The sequence below is a fragment of the Triplophysa dalaica genome, chromosome 1 (genome assembly GCF_015846415.1).
Source record: "Triplophysa dalaica isolate WHDGS20190420 chromosome 1, ASM1584641v1, whole genome shotgun sequence".
NCBI classification, from domain to species: Eukaryota; Metazoa; Chordata; class Actinopteri; order Cypriniformes; family Nemacheilidae; genus Triplophysa; species Triplophysa dalaica.
Window position 1 is genome coordinate 12,504,177 of NC_079542.1, and position 15,499 is coordinate 12,519,675.

The 15,499-nt window shown below is 41.2% G+C and overlaps 1 protein-coding gene across 7 annotated transcripts in view; it reads right to left on the reverse strand.

The window, feature by feature from the left end:
- The window catches only part of znf536 (zinc finger protein 536), a 217,709-nt gene that overhangs the window by 112,728 nt on the left and 89,482 nt on the right, over positions 1–15,499 (reverse strand). For all 7 annotated transcript variants that reach the window (XM_056749593.1, XM_056749594.1, XM_056749591.1 and 4 more), the window contains one exon: positions 133–247. The gene's annotated coding sequence lies outside the window, so the exon portion shown is untranslated. The remainder of the gene's footprint in view (positions 1–132; positions 248–15,499) is intronic.

The following is a 15,499-nucleotide window of genomic DNA, read 5'->3' on the forward strand; positions in this document are numbered from 1 at the left end:
TAAATGTATGCCCTGTGTCTGAGCATGCATGCTAATTTGGTACAGGTGTCGATGTATGCTACAAATCTTAAATTGTGTTTTTTCAAAGAGTGAATAGGATTCGAGTGTGGGGAGTAAGTGACTCTGGCTTACCTGATCACTCTAAATGCATACTGTTCCGGGGCCCGTCAGGTTGAAGAGACCGTGACTCACCCCGCCACTGAGTCTGTGGAGCAACAAGCGATGACAGTAGTGATGAGTCTTTATTCTGTCAGAAAGAAGAGAGGAAGAGAGAGAGAGAGGGTGTCAGGCCAAATGTAACAAATTCACTGAATCACAGCAGTGGCGCAGAGGTCAAGGAAAAGCACCCGAAAAAGGTTAAAGATGAAATCAAAGCCGTGGCTCAGAGCGCTGCTGAAAATCTATCCCTGTGAGGCAAGGCCACCGCTGACGCGCTCGGCAGACAAGAAGCTAAATACTGCACGCCACTCTGGGATCTTTCATTTTCAACCGATCAATAAGGACTTATATTTATCAGGATTCCAAGCAGCTGCCACATCTGACAACCTCCACTTCATTTTCGCACTCCGCCCTCTCCCCTCTCTCTCCCTCTCTCTCTCTCTCTCCATCCATCCATCCTCTGGGCTGTCTTCTGTGGCCTCGTGCTAAATCGGGACCTATCGACCATAAAACCGGACAGGGCCTTCCGTGTGGTTATAGCCCTCACGCAGAGCCGCGCTCTTACCGCGTCCCCCTAATACTGGGTTAAGAAGCGTGCGTTTTGTCATTAGCCTGTTGGCTCGGGCCCATCTCCCTGCTCTCTTTGTTCCACGCCACGCTATTGAAGCCTGCCAAGAAAATGGCGTCGTAAAACATGTACACTACCCCATTTTGCGTGCCCGTGCGTGCGCACCCACGTGCGCTTTCAAAAACGCTGATATATTTAGGGAGGAAAAGAAGGGGAAAGGAAAGTCACCAATTTAAATCATTCAGAGAAGCAGAAGATTTGCTGTGAGGGTGGAGAGAAGGCCGAGTTAAAATAGCTCAATCTCTAATCATCTGTACGACAATATTTGCTGTGAGGCATTCTAAATAGATTATCGCTGGTCCATCTGCCTCATCACTGATTTATAAGGCGTTAAGCTGCTTTCCAAAGGCAAGGACTTCCTTTGCAGCTACAGTAGAAGGATTCTTGTTCAAATCAGGGCCAATGGCAGCTAAACAAGCCCGCGCTCGGCTGCCGCGAAGCAGTTTCTGCTTTCAGCCAGAGAGAGGCAGAGGAAATAAAAATAGGACGGCACTATCCGGTTTGGAGTCGCCACACGAAGCGTTTTGAATCCAAAAAATCTGTATCTCTGATTTTTTTTACAAAAGAACAAGGAGGAGGGGAGGAAGTGAAAAACACATACACACGCACAGACACACAAAACAAGGGACATCATTAACATATGAATACTGTATGCAAATGGTTAGAAGAGAGCAGATGTTGCCGCATTTAATTGACCTATATGTGAATTGCATCCAAACCTACTACACAAAGTATTCTGAGTGTTCGTGGAGCATGCAGTAACGCTGGATGCCCGACACTGGCTTCCTTACACAACACAAACAGGGGTGATACACAGAGTAAATGAGGGGGAGAGCGAGACAGAGGGAGAGAAAGATATAGATGTATAAAGATGAAGACTAAGAAACTCGAGCATCACCGCTGAGATCCGTGCCGGCGGACAGCCCATAGATGACTAAATACACTGGCTGTGTGTTAAAGCTTAAAAAGGCCGTCCTTATAGGCAGTATATGGAAAAGTATTGTTAAAGTAATGCCTGTAGTGCCTTAATCTTGTTAATTTAAGGCATCACAGATGTTTTATTTGCTGCCTATGACATCCCACAATAATGAATTTTACATTCAACTTTTTTCCAACTTATGACTAAAACATTATGATTAGCTAATATTTCATTGGTTATGAGCTCATATGAATATTTTAGATCAAAAGTAACCTTTAAATATACAAAATGCATTCTGTTTAGTAATTGAAGATTGACTGACTGGGCAGTCAGGCAACTGCTTAGGTTTCGGACAAAGCCACCGGCTGTTACCACATTGTGTCTCTTGTGCATGACATCACTGCACCACACAGGAAATCAATCACATCGTGGCCTTTGGGGAACATGACCCTGACCGGTTATGATCCGCAACCTGTGTTACATTCTGTTTCACTGTCACCACAACTCTTACTGCTTTGGTGAAGGAACTTGTGAAGGAGGGTGGAATCGTAGCTTTTCTGTTGCTAAGTTTTGCATGGGTGAACTATAAGAACCACAAATGCTAATTTAATCTGGGCTCTGCCCTTTCTTTTCCCCTCTCTCCCTCCTGCTTGGGAATGTCATTAAATTGTATTAAACAGCCTTTTGTCCACAGGGCAAGGACCACCCGATATATGATAATACATTAATGCCCTGGTGCTATGGCCACTGATCTGAGACGCTCTTTAAGGCCGCGGGCTGAGAAGCACACACATGGAGCATGCAAGTCTGCGTTTGTGTGTGTACGTGTGAGTGTGGGGGTATGTATGTGCACAAGTGTGTGTGTAAAAGAGAGGCTGGCTAACAAGTGTTACACATACTAATAGAAACATACCTAATAAATTACAAGCTTTCAGGGTCTGGCAAGCTGACATTTTCTCTGCGAGCGGGACAATTTCATATCTGCGAAGCAGGGAACCAAATTGCATCACATGGAGATGCTGACAGATTAGCATAAAAATTAACACTTAAATTTCAGCTTATTGTCAAGCCTTCTCCTGCTCTTTCGGAAACACCAACAATCAATTCCTTTTAGAGATCTGATTAGCTTCCATGATGCTTATTATCCTAGTCGTGTTTCTGCACCGCCATCCAAGAGTCCCGGACTATTTGTTTGAATAGAATTAAGAGGCTGATAAATCCATAGGTGTCTCTTAGATGCACATTCTCCTTTCCACTTCTCTCCCGCTCTTTCCTTTTGTCCGACCCTTCATCAGCAGTCGCTCATTAAACATGCTGATTAATATGCCATAGATCGCAGTGGAGTGTTTTACATTTAGATGGTTTATTATTTACATGTCCAGCTGACGCAGTCATTTTAACAGACATGCCATTAAGACCACAGCCCAGTGTGAAAACGTTAAATTAATGTAGGCGTAAATAATAGCGCAATCTCTTTAAGAAATAGGCAGCAAATCATGAGACTTGCTTTGCATTTGCATAAAAAAGTATAGATCAGTGTTTCATAAATAATAAATAATAATAAAAAAACTGAAAAAGAAAAAAACTACTACACGGGCTACATTATTGATGATATGAAAACAGTTTTAGAGATGATCACAAATATTTCTATGTGATATTATTCAATATTCTAAATAACTTTAAAAAGCCTAATGCCACAAATGCAGTTTAGGCATGTGTTATGTGAAGTCACTGCATTCATGTTCACTCTTTCAGCGAGAGCGGTGCGAGTCTTCTCACATTTTCAAAAGCCTCAATAACGCTGTTCTGAAATATCAGTCAATATATTCGTATTAAAATCGCTGCACAAGTGCGCGGTGATGAGCGGCGTGCGCTCTGGGTGGCTTTCCAGGTGGAGCGAGAGGGGCTTCGTTCTGTTTAAACAAATTCTATTTCATCGCATCCAGATGTCTTTAAGCGCAGTCCATTCGCCATGTGCGCACTCCAAGATACACAACAAATGTATACAAACATTTATTCATAATGGCATGCCACTTCTCAGACTTAAGAGTTGCCTCTGCTCTTTCCATGCCGTTTCAGGGGTAAACCAAGTCTAATGTTAAGCAAAAACAGTGTAACGTGATTAGCCGGAGCGCTCGCTTCTGTGACCGGATTCCTTGTTCTCCAGCCAGGCGTCTAAGTTGGGACGTGTGTTTGTCGTGTTGCCCACAAAAACTTGTCGGGCTCGGGCAAGACTGACTTAGGATGGTAAAAATGACATCCCTGATTTGAACATTACCTGAACATCTTAAACTTTATTAGTCAATTTAGAAGTGAAACACATAATACATGATGTTCTAAGTGGATAACAACCGCCCCTGCTATGCAGAGCAAGGAATAATTCAAACCACCCCCAGCAACCTGGTCTCTCTCTCTCTCTCTCCCTCTCTCTCTCCCTCTCTCCTCCTCAACCTCTATTCTTATGTTAACATGGCTAATAGGAATGGGCCACCCGGCAGTGAACTTAAAAACTTAAGTCCACGCTCTAGGAAAATAATCCATTTCTCGCATCCCCTGATGAAACTTCAAACTTTATGTGTGGGCCCTCTGCAGCTCCACCGATACATGTGCCGGGTCCTTAAAGCATATTACTTTTCACACGGTTTAAGAATAATAAACGTGCACTTAGTCGAGCTGTTTTCTCGTCCTAATGCCACACAATGGCTGCGAGGAATTCCAAAGTCTATAAGTTCAGAATAAACATTATGTTCTTTTGTTGACTGTACAGCTATTTCTCTCTCTCTCTATTTTTTCAGAACTTGTTGTGTTTTCACTCTTAACAATAAGCCCTTCCTCACATCTGAGCAACACACCTCACTGCCATTTAATAGGTTAAATCCCAAAGTATGGAGAGTCATATTATAAAGAGGTGGTTTATTTTTATGAGCGGGTGTAATTAACGCAGCATGTCCTATCTCTTAGTCATCCATGCCAAGGTCTATATTTAAACAACTTTATTGTGAAATGTTTGCATTCTCAGCATTTGCAGGCCACACACAGATTATTATTTCATACTTCTCAGCAACGTTCTCAAACATTTACGCTTTCCAATGGTTATTGTTTTTGATTATGGCTCTTTGGATGAATCACTCTGGGGGGGCCTGACTAGAAAACATGTTTACAGAGGGTCGAGTGTGAACCTGAAGGCCTCGCTCAGGCCAAACGAACGCTCACCACCTGATTTATGAAGCGAAGATTAAACTATTTATATCCGGACAGCCTGAGTTGTTTAATTTCTCTGCTTGAGGCCATTCGTTTTTTCACTCTGTTTCTTTCTTTTTTTGGTTGCAGGACTGCACAAGTTTCTCTGTTCTGTGTATTTACAGCAGCGAATAAATATGAGTGAAAAGAAATTCACCCCATAGTCCGATCATTAACCCTTAAGCATGCTTTCAGAAATGTGCTCCTTTTGATTTATATCAGATATCATTTATTATTATCATTAATATAATTGAGGTGGTCATTATAACAATAAGAAATAAATCATAATGTTGAAAAATGATTCACGGAGTTGCTTCCTCTCTATTTAATGACACACCTAAGCCAGTTTTCTTAACGCCAAATCTTAGAGAATCTTTACAATCCAGAAGAGACGTTTACTAAAGTAATTTGTAGTTTTGTATAAATATAAATCAAATGTCATAGCAGCTTGACAAGCATAAAATATCACACAAATAATTATACACAAACCTGAATGAACAAATGTTTAACAAAAAGTTGGAAGTACCAAAGTCTTACAGGTTAACCTTAATCAAAATATTTCCAAGTAACCTTCAAGTACTCTAAGAGATGGATGGCAATCACTGTTCTGAAATGTTACGGATACAAATGACTTACGGCCTTGAAGACAGGATAGTGATCCACATCAGATGGGAGAGCAGATGTCTTTTAACAATGGCGCTCCTCAATGATATGCCCTGTGCCACCACAAACATTTTAAGACTTTCATTGTTACACAGGTGCTTTCTCAGAGCGCAGCAGACAACAGAGCTCTCGAGGCACACGCCACCCCGACCACACCATTCACACTTCATAAACCTCACGCTCAAGCCTCCAGGGTGATGAGGTGGGAAGGCTGAGATGGACGCGACAATCTGTGAGCTAACCACACTTCGACATATGGCAAAGGTCCACAGGCCTCTCTTAATCTGTCCGTCAAACTGGCTGCTCCGTTTTCCCCACTGAAACGTGAGAGTGTTACATGCACAAATGGCAAAACTAATCCTAGCATACGCCTGCTAGACTAGCATAATGTCACTTTATTGTTTCATGCTTTACGTTTAAGTAACGTCGAACAGTTCTCCTTTCCGACTTGAAAGTCTGCCAGCGGAATTACCTCGAGAGCAGCCCTGCCAAATCCAGCCCATAACCTCAGAGCGTAACATCGGCCCATCATTTTGCCCTGTTGTGTGAAGCTCAGGGCCACGTGCAGTCAGTGGCGTGCAGATGGGATTTCAGAGACTAAAGCCTGTCATCTTTTGATTAAGAAAAGGAAATGATTTCACTTTAAAGGCATTCCTCACGCACAGCAGTGACCCAGGAGCTACGTGACACATTCCATAAATACAGTACGTGCTCTTTCTTGTTAAGACATTAGAGACATACTTATAAGTAAAACATTTAAATATATATTAAAAACTTTTACATATTAAAAAGTAGTTATTGACACATCAACGTTTATCTCTATAGAAAAAAGGTGATTTCGTCTGTCCACTGGATAACATTTTGTCTGTTTGAACTTTTTTTAACAGTAAAAAAATCTGATGGTAACACTATCTATTTTATTTTATTCATAATTATTCAGTTAATTGTAATAAAATAAATACATTTGAATTACTTACAAACATTACTAAAAACATAATGATATTTAGCTCTTTAATATTGTTGCATGCAACCTTGCTACCCCATCCTTTTTCCGCTTTGTCCATTTTACACAAATTGTAGCGTTAACTGCATTTGTCAACCTCAATTATTCAACCACTTAACCCAAAAGATTGTAAGAAAAATGATCAAGCAAATTGTGTGTAATTTACGGGCAAGTGTTTCAAGTGCATCATGGGCAAGTGTTCAAACCAACTGATCCCAAACTAGCTGTACTACCAAGTGAGAGTTAGTTTGGATTAAATTTGCAACCCTGTTATCTAATCAGGTACATCTTTAATTAACTAGCATTTATACTTTTTATGGTTTAATTTAGACTATAAATTGAATATGTGTTTTTATGCTTACTGCAAGAAAATAACCACCATAAAACATTGAAATTCAGCAAATGTTATATAGACAAACCTTGCAAACCTTCAAAAAATTATAGAAAAACAACATCATATCATATTTAGTTCATTCAACATTTTATGAAGGACATCAACATTTTATGCCCGCTTTCACTGACCATTTGAGGAAAATAATATTGTAAAGGTTTTAGGCCCTACTATATATTCTATTTTTAGAAAATGTCATCTGCTACACTCGTTCCCTCTACATGTTGTAATTCTTTCCACTTCGCAATATAATGTTAAAGTTTAAGACGATTTTTACCTGTCTGCCTAGCTGTCAAGAGACACGCAGTAAAACTGAAGCAAACTTGTGAAATTTTGAGTTTGGCTTGACACGATACATCCCTGTTTTATTGTCAGGCACTTACGACAGACTACAGCGAATCTGCTCAGGGACCTGACCTTGGGTTAAGTGGGGCACTGTGCTATTTTTTCATGACCCCAGGCTTGTTAAGGGGAGAGATCGGGAGTCTGGGAGCACGGGGGAGGTCTCAGAGATTGAGATACAGAGACGGAGCTCCTCCATAAACCTACAGAGACAGACCTAGACCCGCCTCGCCCGTCACATTAAAACGTCTCTCAGCAACACATCTGCACATGAAATACAAATCACGCCTGGCCAAAGCCGGTGCAGTCCGGGAACTGTAAATGTTTCAGGAGAGACTGATAAAAACGTACTGACCCTTTGCAAGGGTCCCTGTGTGAGTCTGGTTGTGTTTTGAGACTCAGATTTCTCTGACTGCATATCAAAGTGCTGTCCAAGCATCTGTTGTCTATGCTGTGATCTAATACTTACAGATGACGTCTATCACATGAGAATTATGTCATAGAACTTATTATATTGTATTATTAAAAGTATTTATTAATATAATTTCAATTACTAAGTTCTCACCAAAGCATTCCTCTGTTGTTTGGCTCACACAGCTGACATTTTCCATTTATGTTGTTATTTTAGCTTTGGTTTTTGTAGTTATAGTAGATTATAAATTATAGATGACTCATTATATTTTAAAACAAATTTGCATTGTTGAATATGAGTTTAAGAAAATGCTTTAAATCATACCTTTTCATTTTATAGTTTACATCACATTTTAGTGTACAAATACGAACCGGATCCTAACCGCTACTCCATGGCTCAATCTCTATACTGTTTTTATACTGCTAACCAGTGTTCTCTGTTTAATCTAAAGAATCGAGCTGAGTGTCAGAACTGAAGCCGAGACCACCAGCATGGTAGTACCTCACCTTAGGTCAGGAGAAACAGATCGAAGTGCTTACCTGCCTGCTGCCGACTAAGCACTTTACACACTGGGACAACATACTGAAACCAGAACCACCTCAACAATTCATTGTCTAAGAGAAAACTCGCCGGTGTTGTGTTCACACACTGATTGATATTTGTTTAAAAACAAAAGCGGGTCATGTAAAATATACAACTCCTATTTCTTTTTTAAGTATTTGTAATTTTTTCAAGATGTCCCAGTATTAGAAAGCGAGAGTCTACTTTATTGTACGTCATAATCTAATAATGTTGGCTATAATTAGAGATTTAACTGAAACGCAGGACTATTAAACAAATCTTGTAGGACACACTAATGCATGGGCAACCAGCATGTTCGGCAGGGATTTGAGTCAGTGATGACTTGCTTGTCTGCCCTATTGATTGCACCTGAACCTCGCACACTCTCTTCGTATTATTCAAACCTCCTCAATATTTAATCACCAGTCCAGACCCCACCCTCCTACAAGACCACCGCACACACACTCTCAAACAAAACGTCCAATACAGAACGGTTTCATAAGAAATCTGCCTTACGTAAACATAAAGGTGTACACTTGTGTAACACTCCGTCAAACCTGTTCGTTTTCATCTCGTATTTCTTCTATAAATTGACCAGAAACACACGCACACACAGTTAACATCTGACAGCAGGCAATCTAAGTACTATATAACATGCCACACACACATGAAACTAATTAAACATTATCACACTTCCTGTGACAAAACATTCATTAAAACTGCACACACACGCAAACAAATCACACTGGCAGACACACACAAGCGAGTGCGCACTTCACAAGCCCACCCAACCCACGACAGTTCTGTTTGACCTTGTGTTGCCATATTCATTACATCATTAAGTTACCTCTTCATTAACTTTTCATTATTTATGGGGGATTTTGGGGAGGGGGACCTTTATCAAATACTATCTTTTGTTGAGCTCACAATGTGCAGGCAGACCCCCTCGAGAAATCGTCTGCCATGCCTCACTGCCAACAGGAGAATCAGCCTTGACCTCGTGTCATTTCGGAGTTTAAACCTCGCTCCCCAGACCGGGGACAGCAGCGACTGAAATCAATGAAAAGAATTATTCCCTTTAAGATTACAGGCGTAAACAAATGCGAAAACGACTCCGGAATTAAAGATGGGTTTGGTTTGTTTGTTTCCAAATTGCAACAAGGTTTCGCTTTTGCTTCTGTCTTTTCGTTCCATTGTGTCGGCCATGTTTAGGAAAAGGAAATCAATAGACAATGCCATTTGAGTCACGCAAACACCGCAGACTTCAGATAAACATATTTGTGTTCTGTACCCTTACACGAGCACCATTCTGTTCCCAAGGCGTATTGCGCTAGCTGTCATTAGCGAACCATCGGCCCCTCCACCGCCACAGATTGCCTTTTTAAAAAAGTCTGGCTGCCGACCATTTCACATCGTTGGCCAATTATAAATGGCAAATCACAATCAAGCCGATTTTTCCCTTCCCCCCGAAACACTCTAGTCTGGCCTGGCTCCATGGCTGCTCTTGAATAATAGGGTGATAGCCCTTTGTGTGACAGCCTGCGCAGGCGTTGGGTATTTTACACATTCATTTGACGGATCCTGGGCTCAAACTGGCTCATACAACACGCCGGCTCAGCCAAGTCTCCAGCCTTTCCCGAACCTCGCGAAGCGAGCGGCCGCGCGCCACATCCGAACGCTTATAAATGGCTTCCTTCCCCAGCACAACCCTATCGGCCCATATTAATCTGAGCACACGAGACAGGTGACAGCAATAAATGCTGTGAAAGTCAGCAAAGACCCCCTAAAAAAGAATAAGAAATATGATTTCAGATCAATGCTGAAGAGGGATCGGAGACAGCGGAGGAAGCTATTAAAGTGTATTAGGGCCGAGCATTAGGCTTGACTGATAGGGCCCTCATTGACTTCCAGTATCACAGCCTTACAGCACAGAGACGAGTGTGTGTGTGGGGGGGGGGGGGGGTGTGCGTGCTGAGCTGCGAGCTCTCTCTCCATATACACTCCATCCCATGATCATTCGCCAATTACGACGAGCTAATGCATCCAGAGCCTAGAATCCCACCCCAAAAACGAGGGGGGAAACTCTCCAGAGACCCGCTAATAATATAACTTAAAACATGCTGAGAGAGAGCATTATGCGCAAAATGGAAATCAAAAAAGAAAAACAGTGTAATTTAAACTGGGGCAAGGCTGGAATGGGTTTAACTTACAAATGGCAAATTCGCAATCTTTTCGTCTCTCTGTCACTCACTGGCTCAGTAATGCTAGTACCATAAAAGAACGCATTAGCTGTAGAGAGAGAGGGTCTAAAGGCCGGAGGAAGAGTTCAGCTGTTGGCTGTGAGAGAGTGGAAGAGCAGGTTGAGATGAAGGGTTTGTTATACAGTAAGAGGGGCTCCGGAGGGCAACAGTTTAGTGTAACTGTATGAACCTCACACAAAGCCATGAAGTGCCGAAGCTGCGCAGGTTAAGTTGTTGAAATTCTTGCAAACAAATATGAAAAGATTATTTTGCATCCTTCCGTTTATGTCTAACTTGACTAGTACTGTGTTGGTGACACAAAGTTCATGGGTTCACAAAGAAAAGACATAAAACTGCAATCTCATTATGCTTCTGTTATGCCCACCTACTAAAAGATTCATAAGCATAATGTAAATAAAGCCAAAATGAAAACACTACCATTATTAGTAGAAGTCATGTGTTACTATTCATGTGTTCATTATTAGAAGTACGACACGTGATGTCATGTTGATGTTTGAAATATCTATCACAGTATCAAAGATGAATAAACCTGAGCATATAAGGCCAAGAATAATGAATTAAAAATAGTTTTCAATCTCACACACAAAAGCTTTTCGCATTTCGTCAGAGCGTGTTTTCTGAACAGCTGCCTTGCTGAGAAGAGGTGTGCTGATATATTCTAATCAGTTCTGGCCGATCCAATGGTTTGTGTGCGCATTTGTTGTTTTATCATCAAATTGCTCACTAGAACAGAATGTTACTGTCCTCCCTCAGAATGCCTGCATATCGCTCCTATTTTTCCTCAGCAGGCTGAATAATTTTCTCTCGTTTCTTTTCCCCTCTCGCCGTCATTCTTAGTTTCTTTCGTTGGTACGACTTTCAGAATTTTTGGGTGCTGTAGCTCTAGGACATTAAATCAAGTGTTAAATCCAAATAAGCAGGTGCAAATGACAAGACGAGAATTTAAAGTATGCGTGTGTGTGTGTGCGCGCACGTGTGTGTGTGTCAACCGCAAACCGTCCCACGGTACGCCTTCTCACTACACTTCATCTACAGCATTAGAAAGTCACATGAGGATTACTCATCTGCTCCTCGTCTTCCATCTACCTCTCTCCTCCTTTCCTTCTGCACGTCTACTGAACGCTCAGTCATATACAGAGACATAATCCAAGCGAATGTTGGAGAATGGTGGCAGAGTTCAGATTGGATCTGTGTAGTGCTGACAGACTACATCATCCGGGAGGGCCTGTAAACCCTAGTGAAATAGTTGTGTCTGCCGCACAATATTACTGTCATGCTCCTCAGAGTGTCCCCCCCTCCCTTACAAGCAGACGATTTACTCGGAGAATTCCCCGCAAACATCCGGACCCATGGATTGTGTGACTGGAGAATGTGCACTTACAAGTGAATGGGAAATGAATCCCTGGATTAAAATTTACATAGCACAGGAGATTTTATGGAGTTTGTTTAAAGCATTACCTTTGTCTCAAATGTTTCTCCTAAAATTTCTCGTTCTCTTAGGAGTGATGAAAATAGAAAGAAATTAGATCATTGTTGACATGCTGTAAGATTACAGAGCTATAAAATTTGTGCGGATGGTGTCGTTTAGATCATTTTTACCTGATTATACGTTTTAAAATATTTGGCTTTAAACGATGGACTTTGATATCATGGCAAATCTGAGCACAGTTTGTGAAATTGTTGACATCTCTCTTAGAATTCAGTTCTAATTTAATTTAGATAAATGAAATCATGTCTTTTCATTTGAGAAACAAGTTTCTATTTGCAAGTATTTTTTGTTATTTCTTTCCAGGATATTACACTGTGCTTAAAACAAACTGCAATAAAAAACACATTTTTAACAATTAAACAGTATGTGAAGAAATACATACGCGTACTTGACAAATAAACCATAATTGTGTCCTACGGTATGGTTGAACGTAGCACAAATGAATTTAGAAAAACTAACAATAAAGATAGATCTCTGTTGTGCTATTTTATTATAATTATAAATATATTAGTCTAGTTTCTAATATTAGCTCTCACACCATAGCTAAATTACAGTTTATTTTGTCAACTACCCAAGTGAGAAACAGGAAACATTTGTACAAACAAGCCTTCCAATGCTGCGCCTAGATAGGTAGAAAACAGTTGCGTCTCTGGATTAAAGTAAAAGATCTGATGGCTGTGTTGGTAAGGAAACCACAATCTGTTAAGTACAATAAAAGCTATGCGTCTGTTACCCCCCTCTATAAATGTTCTCTTGGCTTGCAGAGTTTCCATTTCCTCCTTGAGTCAGTTTGATCAGTTAATAACATTGGATCACTTATACTCTCCAGTGCCTGTTCCCTCACTTTGAATCCCCTAAAGGTGGAACTATGGGAATAAGTACGAAGTCACTTTGAAGGGAGGCGCTTGCTGGAGTGGGTGTTTCTCCAAAGTACATGATTACTCATGAACAAGTGTTGAATATGTATGCGTGAGGATAAATGATGTCATATCATATTAGTATAATAAAGAAGGACAAGAGAGGAGAGAGGGAGATGGATGGAAGAAAAGAATAAAGCAGAAGGAAAGAGAGAGAGGGAGTGCGGCAGAGTCTCGAGGGAAGGGGACGGTCATATCATACGAGCTTCAGAGTGAGCGGCCTTTATCAAGCGAGGCACGAGCTGTGGTTAAGACTGTCCCGCGCAAATATGGCAGCCACCTGCTCACCATTGCTCTGCGTCTGCAAAGAATTAATTTGAAGTTTGGGGTAATTGTAACAAAAATACAAAATCTGGCTGCGTCACATTAATTTCTCTCTGCCCGACGACGTTTAATTTGAAACAGGCTTTTCAGGGGACGCTCGGTCTTTTCTGGATGACAACCCAAGGATTGTGGCAGGTTTTTTGCGCGGGAGAGAGAGCCGGCAAACGCTTGTATGCTGTTAGGGTTGCCTTTTACAACACATGGCTTCACATTCCACACATCGCAGATGCATACAGCGGCCCGTGCAAATGCTCCAGCTGCCTGCTTTATGAATTAACAGTGCAAAACCAAATCTGGTATATACAAACCGGAATCATACAGCACTGAAATATACTGATTGCACATATGCGTGTGTGTGTGTGTGTGTGTTTGTTTATCATTGTATGATATGTGTGATTTAAGCGCTATCAGTGTCTCTCTATATGATCTAAGGTGTTGTAATGATGCTCTGTGTGTGTGTGCGCATGCATGGTGAAGAGCAAGTGAATCTTTCATCAAGCATGAGTGTGTGCGTGTGTGTGCGCGCGTGTGATTGAGTGTGTGTATATCTTCTGATTGAGATTGGTTTGACTGGCTGGGAGTGAACAGATGTCAGCATGTGTCGACTGCCAGCAAGACTGAACAAAGCCAATCGCATCGTCTCCCTGTCCAAGAGCACTAAAACAAGGGACCTGCAAAACCAAGGCTTGATATTAGCTGTCAACAAAACATACAACAGCACACATGTGCGCACCCAAAAAGACACACACACAAAGTGACGGGCACAAAATGCACATAAACTGGTCTCCATAGCTTGGCTGAACTGCCCAAAAGTGATTTGGAAACGCAATCAATTGGCATTGTGTCGGAGACTAAGCTCCCAACTTACAGATTTGTTACTGTTCGCCCTGTTGTTATTTTTAAGGTTGTACAGTACTCATGTGCGACCGCAGGATTAATTAGCATACGACTATGAATTGCGTTGAGACCCAAACTGGTTATTTACAGCCCTATCTCGCACACACTTGGTCAAAACAAAGTGTTTAAATGATTCTGGAAAATATGAGTCATTCAATGAGGCATGTTCATCACATATACGAGACAGAAATTATGAGAGGACTTTGCATGGAAAACTTTCTGCTCGCTGATGCAAACAGTTAATATTAAAGGAACAATACAGGGTTTTAAGAAGGATCTATTGACGGTAATGCAATATATTATACAAAACAATTTCTTCAGAGGTGTATAAAGACCTCACGTAATGAACCACATGCAGAGCGGCCCCTACATACATTGAATTCGCCGCCATGTTTTGTACAGCAGCCATAAACGGACAAACAACTCTACAACGCGCGTTTCCTCTTCCTCTCCCCTGCTGTATGGTGGTGAAACGGATCGGGGATGATTTTTTATAAACTATTATTAAGAGATATTAAGAAAATGTCAGTAAAATCTTGTCAACAGAAAAAGGAGAAAAACAGAACGAGTTACTCTTGTTTTGGAGCTAATATGTGCAGACAGTTATGTGTATTTTTATTCTTTCAGTGTATCCAGATGTAAAGCCTTTAATGACAGCGTTTCTGATGTTGTGCAAGTTTTTTCTTGGTCAGGTACTTGAATGGTTCTTATTGTATTGATAATGACACCTTTCTTCTGCATCAAAAGACATGGCTATGAACTCACATAAATAAGCCCATACGATGAGAGAGACAGAGAGAGAGACAACTAAAATGTTGTTAATAAAATTATTGTAAATACTGTCTTAGTTTTGTGAAGATGCTCTCTCGGTCTCTTAGATTTCAGACTTGCTGCTTTGCGAGGTAGTGTGACTATCATTCAGAGGATGCATTACGGAACTATTAGCTTGACATCCAACACCAGATGCACATGCAGGGGCAAGGAGATGATGGAGAGAAAGGCAGAGAGATTTAGAGCACACACAAAAAGAGAGAAAGCGATAGAGACAGAGAGAGAGAAGGTGTGATGCGGCATGACAACAAAGCATCATGGGACTTGTGTGCATGGAAGTGTGCATGACAATATGTCATGCCTCTATTCTCTCCTTATCTTCTTTAATTATTTATTTGTGATCAGTCAGCTTGATGAGGACAGCAGAGGTCAACTGGTAAAGCAGGTTTCCCAGATGCACACGTAGGGATTGGTGGATTAGGACTCTTCAGAAACCCCTTTCCCTGCTCGCTGTCTGAGGGC